Here is a 12,684-nt window from a genome sequence, read left to right on the forward strand (position 1 = left end):
TAACTGAAAGATCCATTATGGAATAATTCGCAATACAGCTTCCAACTTGAAGCACTGATGATGTTACCTATTTTGGATAATGAAACGTCTGCAAGAAAACAACCAGGCTCAGAGAGCACCAAGGACCGCCTACTTCCAACTTATTTTCTCCGGTGTAATCTGTATGAATCCAATATTTCTTTACTCAGTAAAGTAAGGGGTAGTATAAATAGATCCTGTTTCTTAAAGAGTTAATTTGCTTATTTTCTGTAGGTGGAAGAACTGATCCAAGAGTTGCGATTCAGTACCTAGGATTCTAATAGGATTCACAAAGTATATCACAGTGTTGTTTGCCATGGTTTATTATTGAATAAACCCAGATTGGCAAGCTTCATAAGTAATGTTAACCCATTACCGTGGCTTAGAACCATAAGATCTGAGTTTTAACAAAGTAAACTAAATATTGCCAAACTTTCTCAGTTCATGGCACCCTCAATGTCTCAATATTTTTTTCATGGTACGCTACAGTTCCTAAACTCCACCATGGTGCTCTGGAGTTCTGCAGCACCTACAAAGGGAATTGCAGGCTTAATGGAAAAAGCAAACTCGGAGGGGCATTGTGGGATATTTTAACTTTTTGAATCCAGCAGTTCTAGGCTAGCAATTTGCACAGTGACGGACAGATGTTGAATATAGCTATGTTTCCCAGTTTTTGAAAAAATATCCTGCAGTGTTCCTGTGAGCTTGCTGTACCCAGGGCCTTATGATGCACAGTTTGTAACCACATTAATAATAAAGTGGCAAAAACTCTTATTATGGCTAAGTGTGAAATGTAGATCCAGTGTATAATTTCAAAGTGCAAGTTTTCCTGGCATATAAAGTTTGTGGCAAGTAGTTTCAAAGGATTTTTAAAAGCAAGAATGAAAATATATTCTGAAGATCTTTCGCCAGGCAATATAATAGGCAATATATTGTTTATGAACCACTGGGTTCTCTTTCTTTCTCTCTAATTACATTTTGCAACTGATTACTGCAGGGGTGTCAAACTCAATTTCATTGAGGGCCGCATGAGCATTGCGGTTGCCCTCAGGGGGCCGGGTGGGTATGGTCAGGGTGGGCGTGGCCTACTGGGTGGGCGTGGCTAGAGTGCGTATGGCCTACTGGGTGGGCATGGCCAGCTCTACATCGTTGCATCAAGGGTGCCTATGGGGGCCTGGGCAGGAGTGGGGCAGATCTGAGGGTCTCTGGCAGAAGGAGGGTCTCTGGGCCAGGGCCAAGGCAGTGGGGGCCGTTCCCTCACTGTTTCCAGGATGGCTTCGCGGGCTGCATGAAACCACTTTGCGGGCCGGATCTGGCCCCCGGGCCTTGTGTTTGACATGTCTGGATTACTGTATTTCTACATTTGCCTAGGATGAAAACTTTCTTTTCCATCTTCATTAACCTTTTCCAGTCTGGGTATGATTGTCCTGACCAGGAAATGTCTGAGAGATTTTGAGATATGTAAACTGGGAAGGCTGGTTTTAAGAACATCTCTGACTAAGTATGCCAAAATCAGTCCTTACAAGATTTAATAATGGTATACTTGACTCCTACAACATAGAACATATTAAAAAGGAAATGTAGATTACTTTCTGATAATTTTATAAACTGTATTAAAAATATCTATTAAAGATATCTATGGCATTAACTGAGAGATCACCATGAGCTGCTCAATATTATTTGTCAGGTAATTTCTTTATAGCCTTCAGAAAACCATATTTCATTATTTCTTTCTACTGAAAATGTAATACTTTTCATAGTATCTGACCTTTGCAGCTGTCAAGCAGTACTTATCCATTTCTCAGGGTCACTGATGACATGTAATGAAGGTCTTGTCAATGAGTGATGGCAACAAAAACTGATAAAGTGCCCTGTCCACTCATTGGTAATATGGCAGATTTCCTTTCATTACTTGGACATACTGTACATATATAGTACTTTAATAATGTTAGACTATGTCTATGTGCATTTACCTTTGTGCCTGTGTGCATTTACATTTGTGACTACGTGCATGTGTTTGTGGCTTTCAATATTTATTTCACTTTGTTCTTTCAAGAAACTGAATAATCTGCTGGATAGGAATTACTTTGTTACACAAAATAAGACATTTCTCCAATAAACTTTGCTTTTTTAAAAAATTTACCTTTTTTAACCATTATGCCGGTGGAAGGGGAAACTGAATTTTCCCCTTTGTTTTCCCATCATTGTTAGCAGAGCTTAAGTTATATATGCAAAGGAATAATCATGCTTAATGGAAAATAGATTCTCTTGTAAGGTATCAAATTCTGGTGGGCAAGTGATTGCAGTTTTATTTATTTATGTATTAGGAATATTTGCATACTACTGTGGTTCTAAACCAAATATTTGGTTCTCTTAACCATGAGCTATTGATTCAGGAGTCTCAGGATATACATTTAGGTAGTCCTCAACTTACGGCCAAATGTTTAGCGACTCTTCAAAGTTGTGACGGACCACTGAAAAGCTACTTAAGACCCAGTTTTGAAGCTAATAGCCACTGCAATGTCCCTGTGGTCACATGTGTTCACCACACTTAGCATCAGCATTGTACCACGAGACCTCTTTTGTGCACCTACCTTCACACTGGTGTAGATGGGCTTCCATTTGTGCATCATCCAGGGCCTCATTCACATCCCACTCAGGGTCTCCCTTTGTGTGCCAGCCTGAGGTGGGGCTTCTTTTGCAAAATATTGGTGTTTAGATTGGTGTAGAACCTGAAACTCAAGAGGGCAAGGCAATATTTCACATGATGCTCAAGTAGGTTTCAGTAACACATGCTAGGTAGGCACTTTCATCTAGCACTAGGTTGTAAATAAGTATGATCTTATTCTGTTCAGACTTGGTGTTTATGAACACAAGGTTGTGTCCAAAGTATTCAACAATTTAAACAAGTGGGCTGAAGAGAAGCAGAGTAGAAGAGTACTGATCAGTGGGTTCCCTTTATATGCTGTTATAGCACAGACAGTGTTCCCGAAATCACCCATAATTGCAGTATGGGTTCCCATCTCTATACTTGAGCACCTTCGTCTAATACTTCTCCTCAGACATCCCATGTAGTATCCCAACTCAATCAATTCTGGGTTGCAAGGTGACAATTGTTCTGCTGTTTCAGTTAATGCTAGAGCTTCTCAACATTGGCACTCTACTTTTTACATACTTTCCCAGTTTACACCTTTCCTGTACCAACCTAGTATCACATTACCTTACTACACCAACCTTTCCTCTCACTCTTTCAGGGTGCATCCCAGCCACGTTACTTCCAGTGGGGGAAAATGTAGTCTCACTGTGGAGGAAGAGCTCTTGTCTCTTGCCCTTGGGACAAGCTGATGAAGACACAGTCCAAATTCTCTTCTTTCTTGCCATATCCCTGGTCTGATGGATCCAGTGGGGTCAAATGTTTTATTTATTCCTCTCCAGCATGAACACCATGCCTTCAGAATCTCTGGAGAGATACTGGCTCTAAGCAAGAACTCTTGTCTCTTCTAGGCTCAGTCGGAAGCTGCCTGTTCTTTCATTATCTCAGAAAACATTGTTCTTGATGTAACTTCCTGGGATGATGTTTGTATCTTAGATTTCCGTCCTCCAGCCTAGTCAGCTGTCCCCCCAGAATTAGAGAGTACTACGTTGACTGTTATTGCAGTTAATTTGGAGCTGTGGTAGGCTCTGGAATGCATTCTAATTTTATAACTATAATGGGAAAGCCTAATTTGAATTTCTGTGGAAATCTCTACTTTGCACAATGTCATGAGCTATTCCTGTAGAGAATATATATTTGCTTTTGGGAAAGGCCCTACAGAAACAAATTTGCTTGTGATGTTATGCTGCCTTTCTCCTACTTTCTTCACATGTACTGTCTGCCTGACACCCTCAGGATAATACTGGGGAGAACATTCATTTCAGTGTGATTCAGGGCTTACTTTCCACTTAGTGTTTTGTGTGACAGGTTGTTGGCACATACAGTAGGTGGTGTTTAGTTTGTATAGAACTAAATTTCTAAATTGGGGTACTGCTTACAAGTTACGGAGAACAGTTGTTTATATGCTTTTTGCATACTTGTTTTGAAACTAAAAATAGGAAAGAGCCTTATGTTTAGTGTTTAGGAACATGGAGAATCAGCTTTTATAATCAAATAATATGATTAACAACACATTGCATGTTATTAATACCAAACGTGTGCATGTCTTGTCAGAAATGCTACGGCATTTAATGGGGCTTACTCCCAGGTAGGTTTATCTAGAATGCTAATGCAGTAAAGGTGCTTGCCAATTGCCAGGCATCTGGACTATTCTAAGTAAATTCCAGATTCTTAAATATTCAGATTCTAATCCCAGACACTTCAACAGTTGTCAGTTATCAAAACAAAATATTTTTCAAAGCCTGACCTTTCTGTGGGAGTGGAGGGCCACCTGTGCCAATCTTAAAACCACTAAAATGAGCAGTTTCTCATAATTTTCCTTCTGTTGCAGGAATTCTGTATATGGGACTTCTCAGTGCTTGGCGAACAACTTGGCAGATCTGTTATTTTAGTCCTTTAGAACCTGATATATTGAAATCTTTGCCCTAAAGTACTGTTTTTTAAAAAATTTCTTCTGTAAAACTTGTTTTCAAGACCAATTGATGATGTAAATAATGTAGATATGAAACTGAGTATGTGTGATAGAATGTTTAAAAGATCCTGGCGACACAGAGGAAGAAGCCCAATTATTATAGTAAAGATTCCTGAATCTGGGCAAGGGGATAAATGTGAAAAAGAGACTCAAAGTAATGCCATCAGAATTATGGCAGATGTAATTGATCAGGCAATTATGTTGGCAGACTTTCCAGACCCCATTAGCAATAAAGATCTTTCCAGAAATCCAGTTTGTTCTTGTTTCTTAAGTTTGCCTGCTTCATAAAACTTGATGATATGGTACAGAGCTGGAATCTGATTGAATGCATATCAAATACGTAGCATGAGAAAAACATACATAATCTGTACACCATTTTCTGATGCTTTCTTTAGCATTTAGGATGGCATCTATCGTACTAGTCCAGGGGTCTAGTACCTTGACAACTTTAAGATTTGTGGACTTCAGCATAGCTGGCTGAGGAATTCTGGGAGCTGAAGTCCACAAGTCTTAAAAGTTGTTAAGGTTGCAGACCCCTGTACTAGTCTTACCTTTTCCTTTTTTTATTGATTGGCTTCAGAACAAGCTGGGTGCATAACTGTGGTTTGGGTTTTTTTTAAGAATTTCTCTTGAGGCCCATAAAGATGATCTTGAAAATAATGGTAGTGCTTCAACCACACTTTGTTTTAGAACATGCTAATGCTGCAAAATAATTTTTAAAATGTTATGTTCTAAAAATTATGACAAAATATCAGGAGGAGCAAGGAGATTGGTGAACCCCAAGGGAGCTGTCTGTAGACAAATTGCTTACACAAACACCATACTGGTTCATGCTTGCCTTGTAAACTTTATAGTTTCCCTATCATGATATTTTAGCTTACCTGGTCGTATACAGTGTATAGTAAAATGGGATTGCCCTATACTTGCTGCCTGAGATAGTTGGAAGAGCTGGAGTAAGATGCACTTACAGTGGTACCTCAGTACTCAGCGTTAGTTGATTCCGGGAGGTGCAAAGAATGCCTATAAAACTATGAGTACCATTTTTCCCCCATAAGCAATAATGTACTAAATCATAAGGCAACCAACCCCAACAAGTTCTAGCTTATGCATTGAATTCCAAACAAATGAAGAGCAGTGGGACAAAATTTTCACGTCAAAATGTACTGAGTACCAAATTCAATGAGTTTCAAAGCAGTTGAGTACCAAGATACCATTGTACTTCTTCCAGGTCTAGATCAAACTTTAAACTGTCAGAATGAAGCTATCTTCTTGGCTTTGTTGCCAAACCTAGGTCCTTATTGGTGCATATTTCTGATATAGACGACATACCAACAGATAGGCTGGGCTTTGCATCTCTCCACATGCACACAGCATGTTGTTCCCTGTTAAGAGCCTCCACTTCAACATATAGGTTTTACACTTAGGCACTCCAAATCTCAACCTATTCAGGGTCCTCCAAGTAGTATAAGGGAGGTCAGATCCTTTAATTAGATCCTATTTTAAGGTTATTCTTTGCTCAATGATCTCTTTCCTCCGTCTTTTAATTCGATTTGTACCCTCAAGAATGTTTGTTCTTACCATAAAGCTGTTCCTAGATCTGAAAAACCTTAAAGATGCACTTATGATTAATTCATAGTGTTATTGAAAACCACCATTGCTTTCTCTGCTGCCACCCAAGACCAATTCTGCCTACAACGACAGCATGATGCCAGTAACTGTAGCACATGGCTCTTTGAGCTGTCTGGCCTAGACTAAGGGGTTTTTAACTGGGTTTTAAAGTTTTAATTTTTAACTTTGGGCTTTAAATTTAATTAATTGTTTTAAATTTATTTTAACTTTTGTATTATATGGTTTTAATTGCCCTGTAAACCGCCCTATGGGAATAGAGCGGTATGTAAGTCAAATAAAATAAATAAATAAATAAATAAATATAATACTGCATAGTATCTCTATCCTAGTCTTAGACCAAATGGAACTCTGTCTTAGATCATTCTGTTTTGCTCTGAACACATTCTTCCCGCTATGATGGAAGAATTATACGTATTCTACCATATAAACATTCCACAAACTATCCTGGTGAAGGTTTAATACTCCATATTTGAATCATGAATGTTGTAAGTAGATGGAATATAAAAACAAAAAGAAAAAAAGTAAAAGATAAAAAGAGAACAATTTGAGTTTTGCTTTCACAGTATTAGCCTACTCATGGTTGGTGTTTGGTATTCTCTTTGAACAAGATTAATCTATCAGATGCTTTCTTAATTATTATGATCTCAAGAGTGGTTATTAGTAAATTGACCACTTTCCAATTGTTCTTCCTGAGTATTTGGAGCATATGAAATAAAGGAGTATATACAGTTTATTCTTTTTCAGTAGGATAGCATGTTATCGGTAGCTGTGTCAAGCGCAGGAAATCAGGAGTCCAGGCAGTTCAAATGAATATAGATTTATTTTGTGATAAAATTCTTTACAAGAATCTGAATTACTAATGGTCAAAGCAGATTATTAGTCCTTCTGAAAGACTTAGGACAAACAGCTGTTGTTTTGTGAGTATCATCACAAAATGTAAGCTGTTCTAAGTGAAGCTGCCTTGTGCAATTAACTGATGGTGATTTTGTCAATGCTGATGGTGTTCAAATGGTGCTCCAGATGTTTTGAGGTTGCACTCAATGCACCTATTACTATTGGTTCTGTCTTTGCTTTCTTTTGCCACAGTTGCTGCACTTCTGTTTGCAGATCTTTTTATTTTGTGATTTTCTCCATTCCCTTCTCTTCTATTCTGTTGTCTGCAGGTACTGTTAACATCCACCACCCAGACTCTTGTCTTTCATATCAGAGCCTTGGTGGAGCAGTGGGCTAATGCCTCCTTAAGTAACACCAGCTGCCTGCAATTAGTGCAGGTTCGCATCCCACCAGGCTCAAGGTTGACTCAGCCTTCCATCCTTCCGAGGTAGGTAAAATGAGGACCCAGATTGTTGGGGGCAATTAAGCTGACTTTGTAATAATGCCGCTTGGGTGTTGTGTGTGAAAGCCCTAATAAGCAGGCATATACATAGAATGAAGGCTACTGCTAAGCTTGTAAGCCGCCCTGAGTCTTCGGAGAAGGGCGGGATATAAATGGAATAAAAAAAAAATACAGTAGTTAAGTCCAAGGTGTTATGTGACAGTGCTATTTGAGTTCTAAAGTCCCAGAGCACTTCAGCTTCTTCCTTTTCTATTAATTTGTCTATTTTGTGGATCCCACTGGTTCTTTATTATTATTATTTTGCAGCTCTGAAAATTAAAGAGCAGGTATTTCTTGGCATGGCCCTTGGCAGTAAAATTTATTTATTGTCTTAGGTGTAGATTTATTGTGTCATTTCAGTAATTCAGTTTCTTCCCATAAGTCTTGTCTAGTAGCAGTTGATCAGTTTGCCATGATAGCGATAGGCCAGATTAGCATTCCTTTGAAAGCACTGTAAATATCATTTATCACCATTAAAGTACCAAATGCTAGTGATCATGGATAATTTCTGGGTATTTCCAGGGATCCCTGTCCCATCTGATGTTTACTTTTTTATACTTCTTAACCCATAAAAGTATATATAATAAACACAGGGGAAGTGAAAGTTAAGACACTTGCATATATATTTAATGCTTTTGCACTTCTCATCGGCTTGATAAGCATTTTAGAACATAAAATTGGTGGGTTGGTGGTATGCAAAGCTTTATTTGGAAGTGTGCCCCAAAGGAAAAAAAAGTGGTAGAAACATTACTGTGAGAGTGTTAAGGAGCAATTTCACTATTTTGCAGTTTGATGAGGACAAACATTTTATGAGCAGGCAAATCCTCTAATGATTTTCAATTTTTGTGGCAGATTGTCTACATACTAAATGTGCCCATTAGCCAAAAAGCTTGCTTACTTCTAGATTGGAAAATCATGCAAATAATTATTCAGTAATTATATTTTGTAATATATTAGGTAAAAGCATTATCAGGATTAATGCAAGATTGTTGTTTCCCCAACGTTCTTTTTTACTAGTCCAGCAGCAGAATGTTAAAATAGTGTCTCATTTTCTAAGCACAGAATGTTAAAAGTGCATAGTTAGGTCTAAGAAGCATATAAGTAAATGGCAGAATATAAAGTCAAACTCAATCTGGATTTTTGTTAACTGTCTTTCTTTGGCTGATCTGGCTCATGTGAAGATGACCAACATTTGAAAAGCCTGGAGCTTTACTATTTTCAGTATTTTAATTAAATATAATAATCTTAATGCCGCAATTATTTTTATTATTTGAAGGTACTCTCTAAGATTTATTGGCTGCCAGGCTTCTAGTAGCAATCCAGCAAACAGAGCTGGTCTAAAAACACTCAGATCCTTTGTAATTATCCTTTAAGCCACTGTTTCTCTTGTCACCTCTCCTCAGTTATGAGGAGAATTGGCATGAATAGCTATTAATGAGGAGAAGCTTCAGTTCTAAAGTTGAATGATGGCAGGGATGTGTCTGTGCATTGTGCTTGGCATTGTGTTAAGATAGAGACATGAAGTCAGGGAAGCGAAACTGCCACTTCCAGCCATTTGTAATAATTACAGATAATAGATGTAGACTTATGGGGTGGTGGAGGGCGTAGTCTACAAAATTAGTAGAATCTAGTTTAAAGCATTGTTCTATAGCAAAAAGTGGTCTTTTCTTTCTTTTCCAGGTAGAGAATAAGGAAGATGACTTTGGTGGAAATATGCAAGAACTGTTATCTAAGCCTTTTTAAAAAAATCCTGTGCAATATATAAGTCTAATTTAAATTAAATTAAATGAAATGAAATAATAACCAGAAGCAACTCAGACAGATGCCTCTCTGGTTCATTGAAGAATAAGGAGGAGAAGACAGTTTAGCACAAGGAGAGTTGCAAGATGCTATTATTACAGCTAAACCCAATAAAGGTAGTTTTAGCTTTCTGGTGGAGTTGATTGCTTGGTCTGGTGTATTTAATGGGGCTGGCACTAACACACACAGAATTTGACAGTCTTTCTTTGAAAACTTCTTGTGTAGTGAAGCCTAATATGTAGTAGCACATTCATGTTTCCAATCAGATATTGTGCTTTTGCCAATTTGAAAGCACATTTAATAGTTTAAGTATTACCCAGTTTTAAAGAGCACATTTAGTTAAGCCACTAGGAGTCAATGGAAGACCCAAAGTGGTTTATTTTTCTGCTATTAACAAAGGTAGTCTTTCCCCCAATATTCAAACTATTTGTCATGGCATATTGATGTGGCTTTCTGCTATTTTGAAGTGGAAATACATGGAAAGAATACTATAGATCCAAACATAGGCTTAATAAACAAATTACTCTCCCAGGAAAATGAAAACAGACATCTCTGCTCCAGCCATATGTATTGGCAATTCACCTGGTGCAGTATTCAGTGTCCTCCCAAAAGTTATATAGCCCTGCGGAAGGACAGACTACCTGAGCAGATTAAAAAAACATGTGCTTCTTCCCTTAGCCCTCTCTCATTGTCAGAATGACCCAGCTGCCAATCACCTCCTAACTGTCAATCAAACAGCATCACTGGGCAGGCAGGGGAGAATGAGACAAGACAATATGGCTGCCCAGCATCTCTGCTGCCACAAGCCTCTTGACAAAGAGACTGAATAAATAGAGCCCAGGAGTCAAATAAAGAGGGAAACTAAAAGATAGACTGCCTTGATGAGAAGAGGTCACTAGAAAAGAGGCAGCAGGCTTCCTGTTCCTGTTTTCCAGCGGAGCAGTCGGAAGATTCAGAATGCCAAACACTTCGGCTGAAATTTCTTTTTGTTGGGGACCCTAAGGGGCCAGAACCCACCCTGAAGGGGGGGAATGAAGGAAGGAAATCCCAGGGATTTAGGAGAGATGGCGGTCTCCCTGAACGTTCCAGGAGAAGCCTCCCAGAAACCAACAGAAGAAAAGGCTGGCTAACTCCATGTCCAGTCATAGCTGGAAACAACGGAAGCCATAAGCTTTTAAACTAAGCGGATCTTAAACAGCATGCTTGAATCTGGGTAAGAATATTGATTTTCTCTATCCTACCTATTTTCCTGAAGAAGAAAGTCCCAAAAATAAGAGATCTTGGGGGGGGGAAGGAGGGGGATTTTACTCCCTCCTTTTGGTTACCGGAAGCAGCAAAACTTACCCTTTAGAGAGAGAAAAAAAGACTAGAAATACCTGAAAAATGAGCAAACGCTGACACCTACTGGTGGGTGACCCTCAAAATTCTCAAAAAATGCAGCTGTGTAAACAAAGTGAGAGTAACAAATCTGAAGCAATGAATACTTTACAAAAGGAAACATATGATAAGCGGCAACAATTTCAAAGGACAATGATTTCAAACCACAAAGAAATACAGAACAACCTTGAGAGTATGAATCAACTTATCTCCAACTTAATTTCACTCCAAAAAATTTCCCAGGAAAATACAGTAGAGATGACTGAACATAATTCTGAGGATAGAGACTTAAAGATGGAACCGTATAAAATAAAAAATCATAATTTAATTCAAATGGGAAATATTTTAACATGTCCAAGCAACTTTGAAGATAAGGAAAAGAATGAGAAAAAATACTTTACAGGGAAACAAATGATGCAGCAAAACATATTGATTAAGAAAGGCAATGGCCAGAGAAAAAAGATTAAAATGGAAATCAAGAAAATAGATGATGGGACTTATCAGAGAGAATACTTAAAAAAGAAACTTTTTTTGAATATGGCTAAAAATGGAAAAACTTTGGAATATATTACTCTTAGAGAGATGAATTTTTTTGTTAACTAATGCAATAAGAAATATTTGTTTGAATATGGCTAAAGAAATGGAAAAAACTTTGGAATATATTACTCTTAGAGGGATGAATTTCTTTTTTTAATTAATACAATATGTTTTTTTCTTTTCTTTTTCCTTTCTGTAAAAAAAAGTTGAAATGATTTAAACAACAAACGTTTTAGTTATTTAAATGTGATGATAAGAAAAGCATAAAAATGTGTTTTGAATGAGAGTTAAAGGATTAGATCTACTGAATGAGGGAATAAATATATATTAAATTAGGAGGGATACATATTTTAAGTTGTGTGTTATTTTTTTGTATCTCAGTGCTTTTGTCTTTTTTTCTTTTTTCTTTCTTTCCCCCATCTTTTTGTCTCTCTCTTTTCTCTTTCTATTTTTTTACTTATTAAGAAATATAAAAGTATGAGGGGGCTTATATGGAAAAAATAGAATTAAATCCACCAATGTATATGTAGTTAATTGTTGAGGAAATTGTCACTAGTAAGAATATTTAGAATTTGGGGGGAGAAAGGAACTGAAATAATCACAGTAACAGGATTTACGATAAGGCAACTAAAATGACAAATAGGATTATTGGAAAAACTATATACTTAATTGTTTATCAAAATAATGAGAATTGTTTTAATCTAATGTTTTGCAAAGAAAGATACTTTGGGGGAAAGGGGAAATCAACTGAAATTAACATAGGGAATATAGATTATAGAAATCAATTGTTAAAGATTGTCTTATAAATGTTACCCAGACAACATACTGTTTACAAATTACTGAATGATTTATGTTATGTTAAAAATACCAATAATATATCTATCTATCTATCTATTTATCTATCTATCTATCTATCTACCCCTCCCCCCCCTCTCTCTCTCTCTCTCTCTCTACCAAGAGCCTTGGCGCAGCAGTGGGCTAATGCCTCCTTAAGTAACACCAGCTGCCTGCAATTAGTGCAGGTTCGCGGCCCACCAGGCTCAAGGTTGACTCAGCCTTCCATCCTTCCGAGGTAGGTAAAATGAGGACCCAGATTGTTGGGGGCAATAAGCTGACTTTGTAATAATGCTGCTTGGGGTGTGTGTGAAAGCCCTGTAGACATAGAATGAAGGCTACTGCTAAGCTTGTAAGCCGCTCTGAGTCTTCAGAGAAGGGCAGGATATAAATGGAAATAAAATAAAAAATAAAAATTTATATATATATATATATATATATATATATATATATATATATATATATATATATATATATATATATATATAT

The 12,684-nt window shown here is 37.4% G+C and overlaps 2 protein-coding genes across 9 annotated transcripts in view; one reads left to right on the forward strand and one right to left on the reverse strand.

Moving 5' to 3' along the window:
• The window catches only part of F13A1 (coagulation factor XIII A chain), a 564,207-nt gene that overhangs the window by 85,154 nt on the left and 466,369 nt on the right, over window positions 1-12,684 (reverse strand). The gene's annotated exons all lie outside the window — the stretch shown is intronic.
• The window catches only part of FARS2 (phenylalanyl-tRNA synthetase 2, mitochondrial), a 201,949-nt gene that overhangs the window by 29,679 nt on the left and 159,586 nt on the right, over window positions 1-12,684 (forward strand). The window contains exon 1 of one of the 8 annotated variants that reach the window (XM_083359945.1): window positions 9,514-9,563. The exons of the other annotated variants lie outside the window; for them this stretch is intronic. The gene's annotated coding sequence lies outside the window, so the exon portion shown is untranslated. Of the gene's footprint in view, window positions 1-9,513; window positions 9,564-12,684 lie in introns of those variants that run through there. 8 annotated transcript variants of the gene reach the window in all.

The sequence above is a fragment of the Vipera ursinii genome (assembly GCF_947247035.1).
Source record: "Vipera ursinii genome assembly, chromosome: 3".
NCBI classification, from domain to species: Eukaryota; Metazoa; Chordata; class Lepidosauria; order Squamata; family Viperidae; genus Vipera; species Vipera ursinii.